Source organism: Triturus cristatus, chromosome 6 (genome assembly GCF_964204655.1).
Source record: "Triturus cristatus chromosome 6, aTriCri1.1, whole genome shotgun sequence".
In the NCBI taxonomy this organism is placed as follows: Eukaryota; Metazoa; Chordata; class Amphibia; order Caudata; family Salamandridae; genus Triturus; species Triturus cristatus.
The window spans coordinates 1,144,512,767-1,144,531,025 of record NC_140589.1 but is presented as its reverse complement, the minus strand read 5'-3'; positions in this window follow the sequence as shown (position 1 = coordinate 1,144,531,025).

Below are 18,259 nucleotides of genomic sequence, written 5' to 3'. Positions count from 1 at the left end.
ACCCACCGCAGCTGTCACCACCTGATAACTGCCGGATGCCAACAGATGTGGGCTGCAGAGCACCTGCACATGTGGGGGTGTGGCGTGCGCCCTTCTTATTGGCTGGTCCAGGAGTGGGTGCAGGTCCCTGATTAAGTCCATGATGGTTTCGGGGTGTAGCCTGTACCTCTCATGTATCTCTGCATCAGCCAGCTGGACTAGTGTGATGCGCTGTCTGTAGATGCGTTCCTCCCGTCGCCAAACCCTCAGTCCTGCTGCCTGTAGATGTAGGCGCCTTGCAATGACGTACATAGCGGGCATGTTGTCCACGCTGTTGCATTTTGGGATTGCTTATCTGCACTGTTGATGGTTACCACCTGCTTTCAATCCGTGTTAATTACCGACTCTAATTTACCGATTTTCTTGGATTTCTTAATTACCGAGTGCTCCTACATGTCATTTTCATTTTTACCACTTCATATTTACCACTTCATATTTACCGATTCGTTAATTATGTATTCGGTAACTCTGAATCGGTATTTTGGAATTCGGTAAATATGAATCGGTATTTACCGCCTCATATTTACCGAAAAGTCGTTTTTGGACTCCTACATCTCACTTGTCTGACTACCGGTCGGTAACGGCATATTTACCGAAAATCGGCCGTTACCGACCGGTATTTGGCTACCTACATGAGGCCCTAAGTGAGTAAAACGTATTCCCCTCCTGGGAGCCCGGGGCAGTTTCAGACCATACTGGCATTAAAACTTGGCTTACTGCGTTATCTGGAGGTATGACCAAATGTAAGGTATCAGCAGCAGTGGGTAGACAGTGGTTGCCTGGTTTATCAGTTTCCACAAAAATAGCTGGGCCATTATTACCTGTCATACAGGTCCTGGGTAGCTGATCATCACTTTCCACAGGGCTTTTGTTCCCACTCGCAATCTCCCCCTGATCTCCCAGCGAGGGGATGTCAACAGTGATTGTAGTTGGGATTCCTCCTCAGTATCCTGATCCCGTTGTAATTCCATTTGAGAATCCTGTTCCAGTCTGGGTTGCTCCAGTCCGGATTGCATACCTATCTCAGCAGCTGAGTTTGCCTCCGCTGCACTGGTCTCTACATTGCCTGAAGCTTCGGCCCCCGTCTGGGTAATGATGTTCTGTTTCCCACCACCGGTGGAAGCCGAGGCTGCCAGGAAAGCCTCCACAATGGTAGGCTGCTGCAGAGAGCTCTCCGCGGTGGATGCAGTGCGGAGCCGAGTCCCTCCAGCAACACCAGAGCTGCTAGCATCCTTCAGCTTACTCCTGCTTTCACCGGTTTTCTTCCCGGGGCTCCACGCCGAGATTGAGTTGGGCCCTGCGCTGGGGCTGCAGCAGCGCCAGGGACACTTGGAGCTTCCAGCTGGAGATCCTTTGCCGTTTCATTCTTTTTATTTGTTGCTTTAGGAGCCATAACCTACCCGCAGCTCCAGCACCACCTGTGACCATTCTGGAACACCCCGGCTTGCCACTACGGATATCGAATTAACAGTTTAACCAGGCACAAGAAAAGCAAAAAACAAACGTGCAAAACACAAAAAGGGGGCAGGGTAGAAACACCCTGACTCCCTAGGCCTGATCAGGGAGTCCCGCAAGGACCCCCAGGGCCAAAAAAAGCATTTTGTTTTTTAAAAACCGCAGGAAGCGCGGAGGATCCGCGGATCCGGCCGTGAAAATGAAAAAAAAACAAAGCGCGGGCTCCCGCGCTTCACTTTTAATTAGCTCCAGGGTGGGCCAAGTCCCGGGGGCAATGTTTACATTATAATGGGGGGCCTAAAGGGGCCCCCAGCCCCGGGGACCGCCACCCCCTGGGGTTTTTCAAAAGTATTTGCAGGGGGGCTCACGGCCCCCCCACAGCCCCGGGGACCGCCACCCCCGGGGCTTCAATAGTAAATGGGGGTGGTGGCTCAAAGGCCCCCCAAGCCCCGGGGACCGCCATCCCCCGGGGCTTGTTTTAAAAAAAAAGTAACTACCTGTCTGGGGGGGCTCGAACCTCCCCCACATGCCCCGGGGACCAACACCTCCCCGGAGCCCTGTGATGGCCCTAGGGACTGCTACCCCCCAGGGCCAGCTCCTGCAGTGTCCCGGGGTGCCCACCCCCGGTTCACTGCTGTTTGTTTTAAGAGGTAATTTTAATCCCCCTGCCCTATTATGTACTAGGGGCTTACAGAGGAGGTCATGCTAATCACAGGGGTACCCAAACGCATAGTGTTCCCTAGTGTATGTAGGTATTTTCACTGTATTCTAAGTGTCTTTTAGCATACCACTATCTCTAGGCATGGTTAGTCAGAATCAGTTAACACCAGTACCCATCTGAAAAAGTTGTGGGCACAGGATGATTTTGTAACAAGGCCTGTTTCTGCTCCTCTGTTGGTTCTTTCTGCACATGGCTTGCTTCTTCCTGCACTTTTCTTCGTCTTTGAGGACTTCTGTTGATTCTTTATGCTTTTGTTTTGCTTCTTTTTGTGTGTTTCTCTTCTTTCTTCACATGTCCTACCTCTGTAGGCATAGTTAGAAACTAGCATTTAAAAAACCTTAGAAATTCACTGAAAAAAACATAGGTTTTAGGGAAAGTTATAGTTAGTTGGACATTTCACTCATACAAAACCATAGAAATTCCCCCGTTATAGTTGTTTCAGCTAACTATAACTTGCGCCCCCGCAATGCACTGCTGATGACGTCACATATTACCTCACTCATGACATGGTCAGTGACATCGCTGATGACATCACTGATGACATCTCAAATTACATCAGTAATGACAACAATTAACTTACAGACCCTGGGTACACTTTATACCATATTTTAGGGACTCATTGGTAAGTTAAATATGTCAATTAGGTGTTTACCAATTGGACATGGTTTATGGGTCAGACCACATTGACTGGGCACTGGACAGCAGTGTCACAGTATGCAGAGTAAAAAAGCAGTAAGGCAATCTAGCAAAACACTGGGGTAACCACATGAAAAGAGCTATTTTCCTACACACATTAGGTCTCTCGTACCGTTTTGGCAATCAGACGTGCTGTATCCAATATTGTGTTGGACCCTTTACCCATGAGTTAATGTCTTTCTTCCGTATCTCATTTCCCGCCAATCTGATCTGATTACTTTTCTCAACTTTCCCACCCAAAGATCATTTCAGTCTCTCTCAGTTTTGATTGGATGAGTTGTGTTCTTCTATTGCTGTAACAGGGTTGCGCTGCAGTGCATACAGAAGTGCAGTACAGCACACATGCAGTGTAAGAAAAGTAAGAACAAATAAAAACAATTCTCCTTTTTAATGCCTGCCCGAGGAGACATTTTTGTTATGTGCAAAGCCCTGTCTACCATGGTTTGTAAATAGTGCTTTGTTTCTAAATTTATGGGTGATTGTATGGGAACCCCCATGGAACAACCATGTAATACCCCCTTGACACAAAGTAATACAAAGTAGCACAAGGCGCTCTTTGTCTTACTTTTTGACGTCTCCAACTCAAAAGTTTATCAAGACTTTGTGCTAGTTTGCATCAGTTTATGTAACTTTGAACCTATGAAAATCCTTGATAATCTATCCCAAATACTTGATAATGTGTAAGTCTGGTGCTTGTATTTACTCTGCTAGCCTACCCTGTTCACTATTCAACCAAGTGTTGCAATCAGAACTCTGGTCATTTAAGGGTACATTTTCCCTATAAGCAATGGCATGCCAAGCATCCATAAAAGGACTGATGGAAATGTAGGAGAAGATGAGCTTGCTGCTTGCTGTTTGAGCTGGCAAGCAGGAACGTTCCAGCTTACTTTTCTTACTTTGCTTGGAGGTATGACCTTGCAGAAAGTCTGCTGGAAAACGTAAGATAATCCTTTGAATGAAGTTCCTGGAATGTATGTGAGACCCTTGCCCACTCTAATAGAGAAAGCAAGAGATGATTTTGCCAGGTTAATTCATGTGCTGCTTGTAGCAGACGTTTTGTAAAATTCCAAGAAGCCCTGGGTTGAGTGGTTCATTATGATTACCAGGGCAAAATGAGGAGAAGTCTTTTATAGCAACAGCCATCGGCATAAGATATGCCAGCACATCATTTTGAGCCTTTACTTACAATGGCTCAAAGAAGTGATTAATTAAGACCCTGCCAGTATGAATCACTAGGTGGATGTTAGACCTGCCAGCCTTGGAGTAGTCTTCTCCCAAGCTTCTTGCCTTCCTCCTCCATTTTTTACTGTTCTCGTTTTTGCCAGCCTTAGGACTCTGCACACTGCTTACCAGTGCTAAAGTGCATGGGCTTGCTCCTTAGAAACATGGTAAGATTGGCTTATCCCCAATTGGCAAACTTAAGATATTTGTAGGCCCCTTGTAAGTGGCATACATGTGTCCAGGGCTGTAAATTACATGCTACTAGTGGATGTGCAGAGCTGATTATGCCACCTCTTAAGCAGCGTTTAAACATGACTCAGGCCTGTCATTGCAGTCTGTGTGTGTTGTTTCACTGCTATGTCGACCTGGCAAAGTAAACCTTTTGCCAGGGACGAACAGTTCCTTTTTGCACATATAAGCTACCCGTAGGGTAGGCCCTTGACAACCCAGAGGGCAGGGTGAAGTGTATTTAAAAGGTAGCACATGTATTTTAAAGTTGGTATTCCTGGTAGTGAAAACCACTTAAATTAGTTTTTCACTAATGCAAGGCCCACCTCTCCCATAGACAAACATTGGAGTTACCCTATTACATTTAATAAGCTGTAATTTCCAAATTGGATCAGGTAACCAGTTCATGTATTATGTCTTTAGAATTGTAATGACAATTCCTAACTTATGGGGAAGTTGGATATTAAATTACAAATTTGAAAATGGCACTTATAGTTGGCATTTTCCTGCTTTCGCCATTTAGTGCCTGTAGCCTATAATTGGGTCACCTGACTGCGTGTAGCTGACAGTTGATCTTTGTGTATTCCTTGTAGACAGTTACACTCAATAGGGCACTTAAGTGTGTCTAGATGGGCCATCACTGGCAGAATGGCAGGGAGGAGCTGGGCACAGCCCCACTTACACTTGACTAGGATGTGTGCTGCCTCCCCACAAAAGGTTGAATACTGCCTGTAGTTCGTTTAGAGCCAGGACAGAGAAGGCAGGATGCCTGGGGACTTCAAAGGGCAACATCTAGAAGCTTCCGCCCACTTCAAAGTCACAACTTGGTATAAATACTAGACCCCAGACACCAACTCCTCAGCACACTTCGGGGCCTGTGGATGCTCTGCCAGGAAGAAAGACTGCTGTGCTGATGAAGGATAGCCACTCTGTTGGTCTGCTGCACTTTTGGAGCACTGCCTTGCTAGACTGCTGCCTTGCTGTGCTGACCTGCTGGCTGCTGTCCTCTTGCCTCGTGAGAAAGACTGAACCAGCATCACTTGAACTCAGAAACACAACCTACTCCAAGAGCAAGTTAACTGGCCTCCTGATCTGAGGCCTCAGGGACACAATACATGTCTAACTACCTTGCTCCTGCACCTAAACTCTGCCATCTACCCTGTCAAGTGACCTGGACTCTTGGAAGTGGGTCTAAGGTACAGCGACGATGCGGTGAGCGCAAAGTAAGTGGTTTCTATTTATTTATTTAACATTACTTATCCCGTATCTGTCAACTTCTACCACACCTCACCCCACCCCACTGCCTCTCCGCTTCACCGCTCTAACCTGTGCGAGCCGCTCATGCTTTAAATCATTGTTACTATAAGTCCAGATTGTTTATTAAGGCAAAATATTTCTCCACCGAGGGTAATAGTAAGGAAGGCAGCATTTTCCAACTCCTTCTCTTTTACCGCCCCCTTTTCACCCCTTCCATTCTTATATTGCTCTTTGGCCATCTTTAAACAGGGTTTCTTAAGAAATTTCAAATGCCTTCAAAGATGGTTGCCCTGAATGCACGCATATATGTGGTGCCATCTTTAAATATATTTTGTAATATTTAACCAAATCCTATTCAAAGATGGGTGCAGCATCATTGTTGAACAGGTTTTCTTAAAACATTGACAATTTCTTTTAAGGATGTCTGCTTTGGAAGCCCACATATCTTTGGTGGCCCTCTTTAAATGCCTTTTTAAATATTTAAACACATCCCAATTGTAAGACCTGGGGTCACCGGGCCCGAAGGGGGTAACGTGACTCGAGCGGGTGGGTACCCGAAGGCTTAAGTGTAAAGCGACCATACAACACACACATCCCCTGAAGCAGGAAACGCACACAATAATGGGCGCCACACAGTAGATTCAATGAAGATCTATCAAGTTTATCTAAGCAGTTAGATGCAAATGCAGTTCGTTGGATGGCAATGGGCATTACTTGAATACATTAGCGTTAGATTCCCCAGCATTTCATCATGGTGCAATAGGCAGTACCTGAATACATTAGCGTTAGATTCACCAGCAATTCATCATGGGGCAATAGGCAGTACCTGAATACATTAGCGTCAGATTCACCAGCAATTCATCATAGCTCCACTGGCAACACCTGGCGAACCTGGGGGAGCGGTAAACACAGCGGTTAACCAGCGCGCTGCGCCCCTCCCACCACTAGCGTTTCAATCCACCGTGGGCACCTCGCGCGGTATTTAGTAATTCCTAGCGCTTTGACCTAGGACTGGGAAACGTAGCGCCCCACCTGGGAATCTAACAGCGTTTCAGGGCACAACGTGCGGGCTTACCGCTACTCATGACACCGTTGGTGCTTCAGAGCAGAACTTAAGAACACAGCGCTGCTCGTAATAATCAAGCCTTAAGCACTTCAGAGCAGAACTTAAGAACACAGCGCTACTCGTAATAATCAAGCATTAAGCACTTCAGAGCAGAACTTAAGAACACAGCGCTATTCGTAATAATCAACATTATGCACTTCAGAGCAGAACGTGGTAACACAGCGCTACTCGTAATAATCAGGCCTTAAGCACTTGGTCCCCTTGTAAGCGGCGACGCGCAGTCCGCCCTCGTCACGTGGGTGCAGGAGCCGGCTTCACGGCCTCCCACGACTCCGGCAGCAGCTGCGACGGCAGCGGCGGGGCCCCGGGCTTCTCTGCGGGCCCCGGGTCGATGAGGGGCAGACTTCTGGGTCCTTGGCCGCAGCGGTGAGTGCGCCTCTGGTCCCCGCGCCAGGGGGGGGTTACAAATTAAGCAGGGGCGATGGCGGGCTCAGCGCTCAGCGCCCGACGTGGGACTGGCTCGGGGGGAACCCCAGGCAAGGTCGGGGAGCGCAGGGGTCACAGCGCTAGTACCTGGTTGATCCCCCAGCAGTCCAGCAGTCACTTTCAGCTTAGGTTTCAATAGGGAGCTTCAGCATTAGGTTTCAGCATTCCGTTTCAGCATGAAATTCTAGCGTTTAGTTTCAGCATTCAGTTTCAGCATGAAGTTCTAGCGTTTGGTTTCAGCATTCAGTTTCAGCATGAAGTTCCAGCGTTTAGTTTCAGCATTCTTACTGGCGCAGATGTCTCTGGCGCCCTTAGGGGTTCTGTTTCTTGGGGGGGGGTAGGGATTGAGTTGGTGACTAGTTCCTTCCTAGTCAGGTCTGGCAGATGGCCCCTGGGTTCTCCTACCGCTGGGCTAGATCAGTGGGCTGTACAGGATCCCTCACTCACTTAAAAGGCAGTACCTAAGTCCTGTCACTTTCAGAGGCATAAGTCCCTGGCTAGGCCCTACTGCCTAAAACTCCTGCGTGGATCCTCCAGGTCTGCTTTACCCCAACTGGCCAACTGACTAGAAAATGTTCCCTCCCTCTGTTAAGTAGCCCTAGGTCAGGTTACCTCTATCCAAGGCGGCAAAAGTAAAAACCCCACCTCCCTTCTAGAAGGTTCCAGCACATTCCAGGAGCTTCCCCATTCTACCTATGGGACAAAAATGGCGGGCTGGTGTCGCAACATTGTTGTGGGGTTCCAGCCAGCTCCTGGCAGCTAGGGTGCTACTTGAAAGGTCACTCTGCAGTAGCAGGGGCCTGTGGCAGCCATCTTGGGAGAAGGGAGCACCTGCACCTTAACACTGATTGGCAATTTATTTATTTTAAATGTTTTATATAGCGCTAGTTTGACCTGTAGGTATCAGAGCGCTTTACATACATACATACATTTCTCCCAGTTGGTGCCTGTATAGCACCTTGAAGCCTGTGCGCCCCGTGCAGAGCTATGTATGCATTCAGCCACTTTACAGCGCCCTGCCGTTTCCGGTGGCTCTGCAGCGCTTTAAATGACTGTGGCGTACGTACTCAAGCGTGGGCAGGCGGAATCAAATACAAGGGGGTATTGGATATGTTAGCATCTATGAGAAGTGGAGGGGCCTATGGGGGGCATTGAGGAGTAAGTCTAACTTGTACCACCACCCGAAGCCCTCCGTCCCTCTTTCACCAGCTGAGGGGCGTGTCCTGGCAGAAGTGGTTCAAACCAGCAGCACTGCAGCAGCCGCACATGAGCAGCAGGAACCGGCGCCCCTGCCCCAGACATAATGTGGACGCATCCCTCCCTACACAAACACCACCGCCCCGCAAAGGGGGGAGGGGGCTCAGGCGCACCAAACTTCCTGACGGCTCCGATGCCACCCGACATGACGGCGAGGCATAGCCACGGTGTGTCCGGCTTCAAAGAGTCAACCAAAACCTAGCATGGACGCTGAGGCCGACCCCCGTGGGGTTCTACACCTAGCAGTCTGGCCCACTGCGCCGCTTGCTGCCCCTTGGAGCATTGCCACTGGAGCCCTCAGAGGGCTGCTAACGGGACGGGCCGTGCCTGGAGGGTGAAACGAGGAGCTAGAGAAGCTCCGTCGTGTGCAACTGCATGGACAGGGATGTGCGGCGTGAGGCTGGAAAGCTTGAACCCCCCCAGCCCTGCCCCTTGCCACAACCCCAGGCCGAAGGCACCAACCCAGCGGGCCTCCGGGACGCCGGACCTGGGAGCTTGCAACTGGGACGGGGTCCCACAACGGCAATGGCCTATGTGGTGGCCCTGGGGGAGGTTATGGGTGATTGACTCTCACCTCGCTTCGAGATCAGCAGACCTCACGACCTCAGGCACTGTGCCCAGCAGCCCGACCAGACGGCGTGTCCAGGCCGCTAAAAGAGGAAGGACAGGGGGGGGGACTTATATACCCCCCTCATTCCTCGCGCCCCAGAAGTGACGCGCTCTGCGCTCCACAGCCACTGGCTGATAGGAGTGGGGGGACTCCTCCCCGAGGGGTCCCCTCGCAGAAGGGGGGTGGGCTGGTGCCTAGCTGGCACTAGTGGCCCGCCCTTCTAGGGCACCCTGCGGGCACCAGGGCAGCCGTATTCATGACAGAGACCTTTTTGCTTTGCCAATGCTTTTTTGCCATTAGTTTTAAAAAAGCCTATCAACTGCACACTTCTACAGGGACACTTACTTTGCTCCTTATCCTATGCTCCTATACCACTTACCTTCCTGCCCTCTGCTCCATTTTTGTTGTTGTTATTAAATTGCTTTGAGTTGGCCTAACAGTTGCATGCTACTACCAGGATATTTGCTTCACCGCTTGCTCATTTTTCACCTGATCCTCCTGAGCATGTTTTATTGTTTTAAATGCCCAGGTGTCTTGGAATTGTTTTCAAAGTAATATAAATCATTCCATTTTAGCAGTTGATGTGTGTACATACCTGTCTATGCATGTGTATGCTTAGGCAGTAATTTTGGAATGGTTTATAATGGTTTGTTATACATCAAGAAAGAAATTCAACATGGCAACCCTTGAATGTGCCAGCTTGTGCACACATGGGTGGTGATGTTTAAATTATTTTGGCCTTGAAGTATTTGGCCATGAAGAATTCCAATCCAAACAAGTATTGGCAATGCCACATATATTTGAAAACGGAGAGCTATTGACTTTGCAAGCAATGCCAAGATGTTTTTGTATGTTGCAATGTTCTAGGTTGCAGTTGCCAAAGTCAGAACTGTATTCCATTCATTTTTAGGATGCCTTATTGTTCGGCTGTCTCAATAGTGCAATGCCATTTCCCTTGTATGTAGGGTGAATTATATTTAGCATTTATTCATGATTTAGGTGTTTCCTAAAGCAACCTGTTTTATGTAGCACAATTTTTACGATGTTAATTGGTTTATGTCATGTATCTTTGTTAGTACAGCCACATGATATCGATTCATGCCATGTCGAGTGCGTTGTTTTGTAGTTCTTTGAATCTATAGAATGAGCTCTTTCTGGGATACATGCCAGAACTTGTGTTTGTTTGTATAATGCATACTCTATTATAAGTCTGATTGTTTAAGTTATACCTAGATACTCTTCTTTGGTTTCATACTGAGCAGTCCCCATGTAGGACTGTTACTGACTTTATAATGAGACTTTTCCTTGCTTTTGAACAAAGCAATCTCCACACTATTCTGTCTGATTGAGGTTTGCAGGGCACTGTGGGTGTGAAAATGGTGTGAGATGCATGCGAAGCACACAACCCTAGACTACCCTGGATGTCTAGTTTTTAGAACTATCTCAGTCTGGTAGATTTTTCCAGGTGGCAGCCTACCCAACTCCCAAAAGTGCAGCCATTTACCATTGTAAGTGGGACGATATTGGGAGTTAGCCACACTCTCCTGGCCAATATTTAAAAATAACACGCAAAAGACTCAACTGTTCTCTCACTGGCCATTGGGATGGGGTAATTTGGCCTGTGAGGGCGGAGAACGAATGTTAAGGTTTCATGTGTGAGGGTGGGGGCCTAATGTTAGAATTGGGAAGACCCATCCCATTATTTTATCAAGACCACTGGCTTTCTGCACCCCAAGGAGCATATTGGTGGCACACCTTCTGTCTGCCCCTGGGGGCAGGAAGACTGGTTTATCCCTTTTGGGGTAAGGAGGGGTGGGCTGCACTAATGCCTGAGTGCAACACATGCATTACTTTCTTTTGCACAAAGGCACAATCCCTGGTGCCAGGTAGATTTTGAACCCTCCCCGGGGCAAGTTTGGGGAACCCCCCCATTTTAGACAACCTAGTACCTGTCCTCAGAGGGGATAGATATACTCTATTGACGCTACTGGGGCAGGAGAATGGCTCGATGCCAGGGTAAGTCGCCCAATCATTTTGTTTATTTTGGGACCATTTTTAAATCACTGGTGTTTAGTGGGATTTCTTCTAGGAGGGGGGTTCAAAAAGAACAATTGATGGACAGAATGCAGAACAATGTCATACATTCACCCCAGTACAGAGATCTGGGCCTAAATCCATTGTTTTTGTTGCTCACCATGCCATTACAGTTTAGACCCAGCCATATGCAAATCAGTCATGACCCTGCGCCCAATGGGAACAGCCCCGCCCGAACTGCCAGGTCAGGTCCTCCCTGGACTGGAAACAAGCATCCTAGGACCGGTTTCGGGCTTTCAGCCCTCATCAGCCAGGATAGCTTGAATCCAGTGGCATGGAGAGCACGGGACCCAAGTCTGGAGGGGAGGGCAGATTTGGGTGTATATCCTATCCACCCCTTCCGGGAAGGGCAGAAAGGCTATTTGGACCCAGGACGGCAGGTGCGCGAGTCCATGCTTTGGGAGAGGGGGGGTGCTCCTGTCAAAATCTATTGCATGAATTCAGTCCCTGGAGTTTAGTGGGCTTTCTGGTCCAGAGGGGAGATCAGGAGTAATTGCCCTCATTTTGAGTGGGGTAATAGCAATGCTCATGTTAGGCAGTCCACACTCCAATATATATATTTTTTTTAATCTTTCCCTGACAATTGTTGTATCCCTCTCAAAAAGGTTGGAGGATGCCCCATTTAAGGAGTTTAGACTATAGTTTCTCGCAATCAACACAGTCAAAAGTCGACTTAAAATCTATGAAACATAGATATAAAGGTTGGTTTGGCTGTTCAATGTACCAAGGATGAACCTCCAAGATATTCAATGTCATACCTGACCCTCTCTGCGCCAAGCCATTCATTGTTGTCCCTGACCCTCTCATAAACCCTGTTTGATCGAAGGGGATAATATTTTTTGTACATGATGCAAAATATTTTGCCTCTTCATCCAATAGGCTATAAGGCATACTTTTCTGATTTTGACCTGTCTCCACCATTAATAGATTGGGTTCAAGATGTAGCCTGTCTGGATTGTGCCTGAAATGGAAACATGATTGAACGAATTGGTTGATTTATCCCCCAAAACTGTTTTTCTTTTTTTGCAGATAGTTTATGTGTATACCATGTGGACCTGGTGCGCCATTGCGCCTACCTGATCTGCTGATTTTTCTATATTTAGCACCCCAGAATCTCCGGAACAGCACATTTTAGTCGATCCTGCTATGGTTGTTTCTAGTTTTGATTTTGACTTGAAAGGGACATTGTGTTGGACCGACTTTGAGGGGTGACAGCAATGGCTGGATGTCTTTAGGGGAGTGCATCGGTTAAATATGAGGCCCGGATATTTTCTGGGATATTAGAGTTGTTTGTGACGCAGGTTGGTCTTACAATCTCATTTATTGTTTTCTTGAATAAGAGTCTATTTGTAGCTTCCTCTCCGTCCATAGCTGCTTTTTATCCTGTATTTTAGCTGACCTTAACTGTTCCAGATTCAGTGTCCCTTTTGCCTGTCTGCAGGCTGGAGATACGTACTTCCTGCGTCGATGCTGGTGCTCACGTTGCTTGTTGTTGCAGCTTTCTTCCCCTTTGTTATATTGTGAAACACACTTTAGACAGAAAACCTCCCAAGTTTGGACCGGGTTTGTGTGAATAGACACATATTCATATAACATTTCTTCTGCTCTTTTCACAGTCAAATTTATTGTGAAGTCCAAGCATTTTAGGTTTTAGTAATTTACAGTGTACACGGTGCGAATATTTGTTGTCCTGAGTGGGTGCTTTGAAACTCCTAAACATAGATCTATCACTTGAGGGAAGTGGACGCTCTCGGCTATGCTCCAATTTTTTTTGTTTAACAGCACATTTTATTGGGTTATTTGTTGAGGATGGGCATTAGCCCTACAATGACCTGTAGGAGAAAAGGGATTAGTCTCATGCAAACAACCATATTTCTACCATTGATCAATGCCTGCTGAACATGCAGGCGAAACAACAAAAACAAAAAGCAGACAGTTCTCGATCCTCAGGCAAGAAAATACGGCACAGTGGCATCAGTTTTCACATACAAATGGAGCAGGAAAGCCCAGTCAAAGTGAAGTATAGAGCAATGAAGAGCAAGGGCATCTCTCAGGGGTCCGCTAAAGTTTGATTCCTCGATATGCCGTCGATCGAGTACAGATTTTTCGATGTTTTGCTGGGCATCCCGAGCTAGGAACACAGCTATTTTAGCCCCCATACATCTATCTAATTCAGTCTTCCATTTGCCTAGAGTTGGGGGAGATGTCGCTATCCACAATTGTGCAATGTCCTTCTTGGCGATAGTAAGAGCCAGAAACAGTAACTGCTGCTTATACCTATGTTGTCAGTGCTATGTAAGAGGAAGAGTAGCGGGTCAAGTGGGAGCTCCCACAATAGTACCTGATTCAAACAGGACCGGATTCTGCACCAAAAGGGTTACAACACCGTACAGCTCCATACTGTGTTTAGGAATGTACCCTCCTCCTGGTCGCATCGCAGACATGTCGGGGACTTGATAACGCCCATTCGCCAGAGTCTTGCCCGGGTATAATATGCCCAGTGAAAGTATTTGAATTGTATCAGGCGGTATCGCGTGGAGACTGCCACACCCCTCGGCCTAGCGATTAGTTCAGCCCAATTGTCATCTGTCAGGTCAGGAATGTTGGTCTGCCATGCATGTAGTGTCTTGTCGAGCATCGTTGCTGTGTGGGTTTTCAGGGTCTGATAGATTTGCCTGATTTTGTGAAGGCCAAGGTTGCCCATCAGCAAGCGGCCCTTCAGGGGGTGAAAGTCCGGGAGGGCCTCGAGTGTGCGAATCAGGGGAGTGAGTGCATGTCGCAATTGAAGGAATTTGTAGAATTGTGTTTTATGGAGGTCGAATTCCACCGGTAGTTGCTGGAAGGATTTGAGCATTGTGCCCCATAGCACATCACCAAGGGTCGAGATCCCCACAAGGTCCCACCCCCGGAACCACTTCAGAGCAGCCACCGGGCGGAGATATGTACCATACCATACTGGGGTTTTCTAGCTAAATCTCCCATTCCAGCCCATCTGTCGGACTTTAGCCTGCCATAACTGTATCACAACTTTGCCAGCAGGCGGCATGAAATCTAGACGTGTGGCACTGTACAGAAGATGCAGGAGAGGATCCCGCTCCCTTGCCGCGTGTTCTATCGCATACGCCAGATCCGTAGGGGAGTTATACCACCATTCATTCACCACGAGTATATGGGACGCCACATAATATGAGTAGATGTCCGCTGCCGCGATCCCCCCACAATATGTGGATTGCGCACAAGTGCGGAGAGCAACCCGTACTGCACCACCGTTCCACCGCAATTTGATTTGTATGGCATCGACTTGTGCAAATCAGTAGCGTGGAATTGGGTATGGGAAGTTTTTGAGGCGATACAAGATCCGAGGTAGTGACACCATCTTAAAGAAGGCTGAGCGCCCATACAAGGACAGGGTAAGTGATGACCATATTGCCGTTTTGCCATTGAGATTGGTCAGCAATGGGGTGATATTATGCGCCCAGGAGACTTTGGGGCATGGGGTCACAAAAATGCCGAGATATTTAAACCAGTCCGTTGCCCGGGAGATTTGTGAGGCTCACGTATCACGACCCTGCTGACCGCACAACGGGAACAGTATGGATTTGGCGGGGTTCGTGTGAAAGCCTGTGGTTTCCCCAAATACCCTGAGGATTTCTAGTATGCGGGACTCAGAGTACCAGGGACTTGTTATAAAAAAGAGGACATCGTCCGCGTATAGCGCGATTCGGTCTGATCTCAACTATGACCAGTCAAAACCCCGGCGCACCGGGTCACTTCTAACCCACGCCGCCAAGGGCTCGACCGCAAGGGCAAACAATAGCGGGGACATGGGTCAACCCTGTCAAGTACCTCTTTGGAAAGGGACGCCGTGAGGTCTGTGTAGAGCAGGCGCACATATGCGAGGAAGCGCAGGCCAAAGTTGATCGCTTCAAGCAGTTGGAGGAGATACACCCAGCTCACCGAGTCGAAAGCTTTGTCGATATCGGCCAAGAGTGCTGGGGGCCGCTGCCATAGCGTTATGTACTCTCCGTATATTATGACGAGTGGCTCTGTGAGGCATGAAACCCGACTGGTCGGGGTGTATCAAGTCTGTGACGCACGCCCGTAAGCGATCAGCGAGGACTTTCCCTTGCAATTTTGGTTAGAAGTTAATTAGGGAGATTGGGCGGTAAGAGGAGGTATTGTGTGGAAGGCGGCCGGGCTTAAGAAATAATACAAATTCCATGTGTCGCCAATCCTGAGGCAGAATGGTAAGTTCCGTGGCCTCCTGACTTAACGCCAACAGATGGGGACCCAGGAGGTGTATGTTTGGCCGTAGGAATTCCATAGGGAATCCATTAGGGCCGGGGGTGCGCCCGGGGTAGAGCGCATTGAGGGCACCTGTCAGTTCGTCCACTGTGATAGGGGCCTTGAATTGCTCGCGTAAATGATCGGGGAGCCTCCACGGCAGAATGTCTATGAGGAACTCTGCTATTAGTTCGGCCGAGAGCTGTTCATGTGGTGCATGGAGGGCTGTGAAATGTCATGCAAATTCCCCGGCAACACCTCCGGGTGACGTGTGTAAGAACCCATCTATGCCGCGAATAACGGGGACAATCGCCGGGGAAGCATCCGCCTGGCAAAGCCGGTGGAGCATTCTGCTGGATTTGTCACCCCATTGATTAACTCGATGTTATGACGCCTCCCAGATCTCCTTAGCTTCACCCATGAGATATTGTTGCAGTTCTTGTTGCACCTGTATCAGATTGCAGCGTATAATGGGGCTACGGTCCAAGTTAAGCTGCAAAGCCAGTGCCATTCGGCGTGACTCTAATGCCTCTAGTTGCTCCTGCCATGTGTGTTTTTCTTTGGTGCGATAACTGATTTCAGTACCCCAAACAGTAGGCTTAAGGGCTTCCCATAGAATACATCGGGATTGGGCAGAAGGGCCATTGTCGTCCAAATATGTGGTGACTCCCATGCGAAGCATCTCCTGATACTCAGGACACCAGAGATTATACACATAAGAGATGCCAAAGCGGGCTAGACATGGGGCCTTGGTACCTAGGAGGTGAGTTTCTTGTAAAAGTAAGATATCTGCCCCATATCTCTTTGCCTGTCGCAAAACAGCACTGCGTTTCACCTTGTTTAGTAGGCCGCTGACGTTCAATGAAACAATTGCTAGGTCCCCGAGAGGGGATACATCACCCAGCACCATTGTCTCTTGATTTGAAGACAAAAACAGTGAAGAGATCGAAACCTAAGTGATCTGTCTGCATATAACAGAAAAACACCAAGATCCTAAATCTACATTCCCCTAAAACCCAACCACCCCCCACCCGACACTGCCAATAACTAGGAGTATCTGTCGCAATGTGAGGTGCACCAGGGCCCCAATTGAGGGACCCCGTGCCCCCACACCAAAGAGACCCAACCCACACTAGAAACATAAGACCAAAAGGGGCACAATAAGTCTGTGGCTCAGTTGTCCCACGGCCTTGCTTCCACGCCACTCCAGAGGAAGAGTCATACAAAGAATCTTAATAAACAATGTCAACTTGCTGTTGGTTGCCTGCGATGCACCAGACAGTTCAGGGGGGCCGCTCCGGTCTCGCGAACATCCTGTCCGATCTGGAACCTCGTCATTTCTTGGACTTATTACGCCGTGGCCGATGACTTCGCGAGCTGCGTGAAGAGTCTGAATCTACTAATGGTGGTGACCCTAGCCTGAGCTGGGGGCGCTTGTCATTCCAAGCAAAGATGGCTTCTAGAGTGTCGAAGAAGAATGACTTGGAGTTGTAAATCACCCACATCCTAGCTGGATATAGCAGCATATATTGTAAGTTCAAGTCTTGTAGCCTGCGCTTCGCCGTGGGGAAAGATTGGCATTGCTGTTGGACAAGACGTGTGTAATCCAGAAATACCATGATGGACCGTGACTCATGTTGGATACTGTACTTGTGTGTTCTGGCATACCGCAAGATTGCATCTCAGTCAGCAATCACTGGCCTGGGAGTTGCTCCCCGAGGCAGTTTCTTGTGTCAAGGCCCTGTGGGCATGTTCCACCACGAAGGACGAGGACAGGAGATCTTTCGGCATGAGGTCTGTAAGCCATCGAGTGAAGAAGCTAGTCATAGAGGCACCCTCATAGCCCTCCGGCAGGCTCACGAAGCGCAGGTTATTGGCGCTCGCTCGACCCTCTGCATCCTCCACCCTTGACGCCAGCTCCTGCGACACCTCAGTAAGTTTGTTTACTTTTTTCTGGAGGGGCTATGCTCCAATTTGAAGCACCTTTAGCAAGGTACATGTGTTGAGTGAAATATAAGTGTAGTCGAGGATGGATGGCGAATTTGGACCTGTTATGTAGGGTGGAGTATTATCAGTCTTTCTATCATTCAAGGCCCTCAAGCTTATTGCCTAGATGCTCACCTTGTTTTTCCCAGTACTTTCTGTTTATTTGGCATTGAGAGGAAAATCCCCACTGCACATTTTGAGCGCTAAAGGTCTCATTCTCATCCAGCGTATAAATTAAGTTCATGTTGAAGTCACCAGTTAGAAGGATCTCAAGTGTGTGCATATGTTTAGAGTAGCCTTGCACTAGCGTTATTATGTTTTTTTGTTAGGTCTTCTTTGAAGGTCGATCCGGTTGGATGTATACACTGATCAAAACTAGTGACGAAGAGTCCTGTGGGTTCCAGTTCTTGAACAATAGGACTTGAATCCCAAGATCTATTCCTGGACTGTGTTCAAATTTGAGTCAAAGAGAAAGTGAAACATACACTGGCAGAACACTCTTCGGGTCTTCCAAATGTCTGCAGCTTGGTTGCTGGGGTGAAGTAATGCGTATAGCCTGAAACTGGAATGGGCATCATTGCCCAGGTTTCCTGAAGTGCAACAATTCCATAATTTTTCAAAAACTGAGGTGGTTTACTTATGTTATTTTCAATATGAGCCCTGCAATGTTCCACAAGTAACCTTTTACGGTTCCTAAAGGCTGGTTGTTTGGATAGTTAGATAGTAAAGTTCATGCATTTGTACAATAGGTCAGGACAGTGGGAAACCATCCCCAGTCATCATAGGTTTCCTTAGATTTCCCTATGTCTTTCATTCTCGAGGCTTCACTTTGCTTGCAGCTAGATCTTGTTGAGGTTTT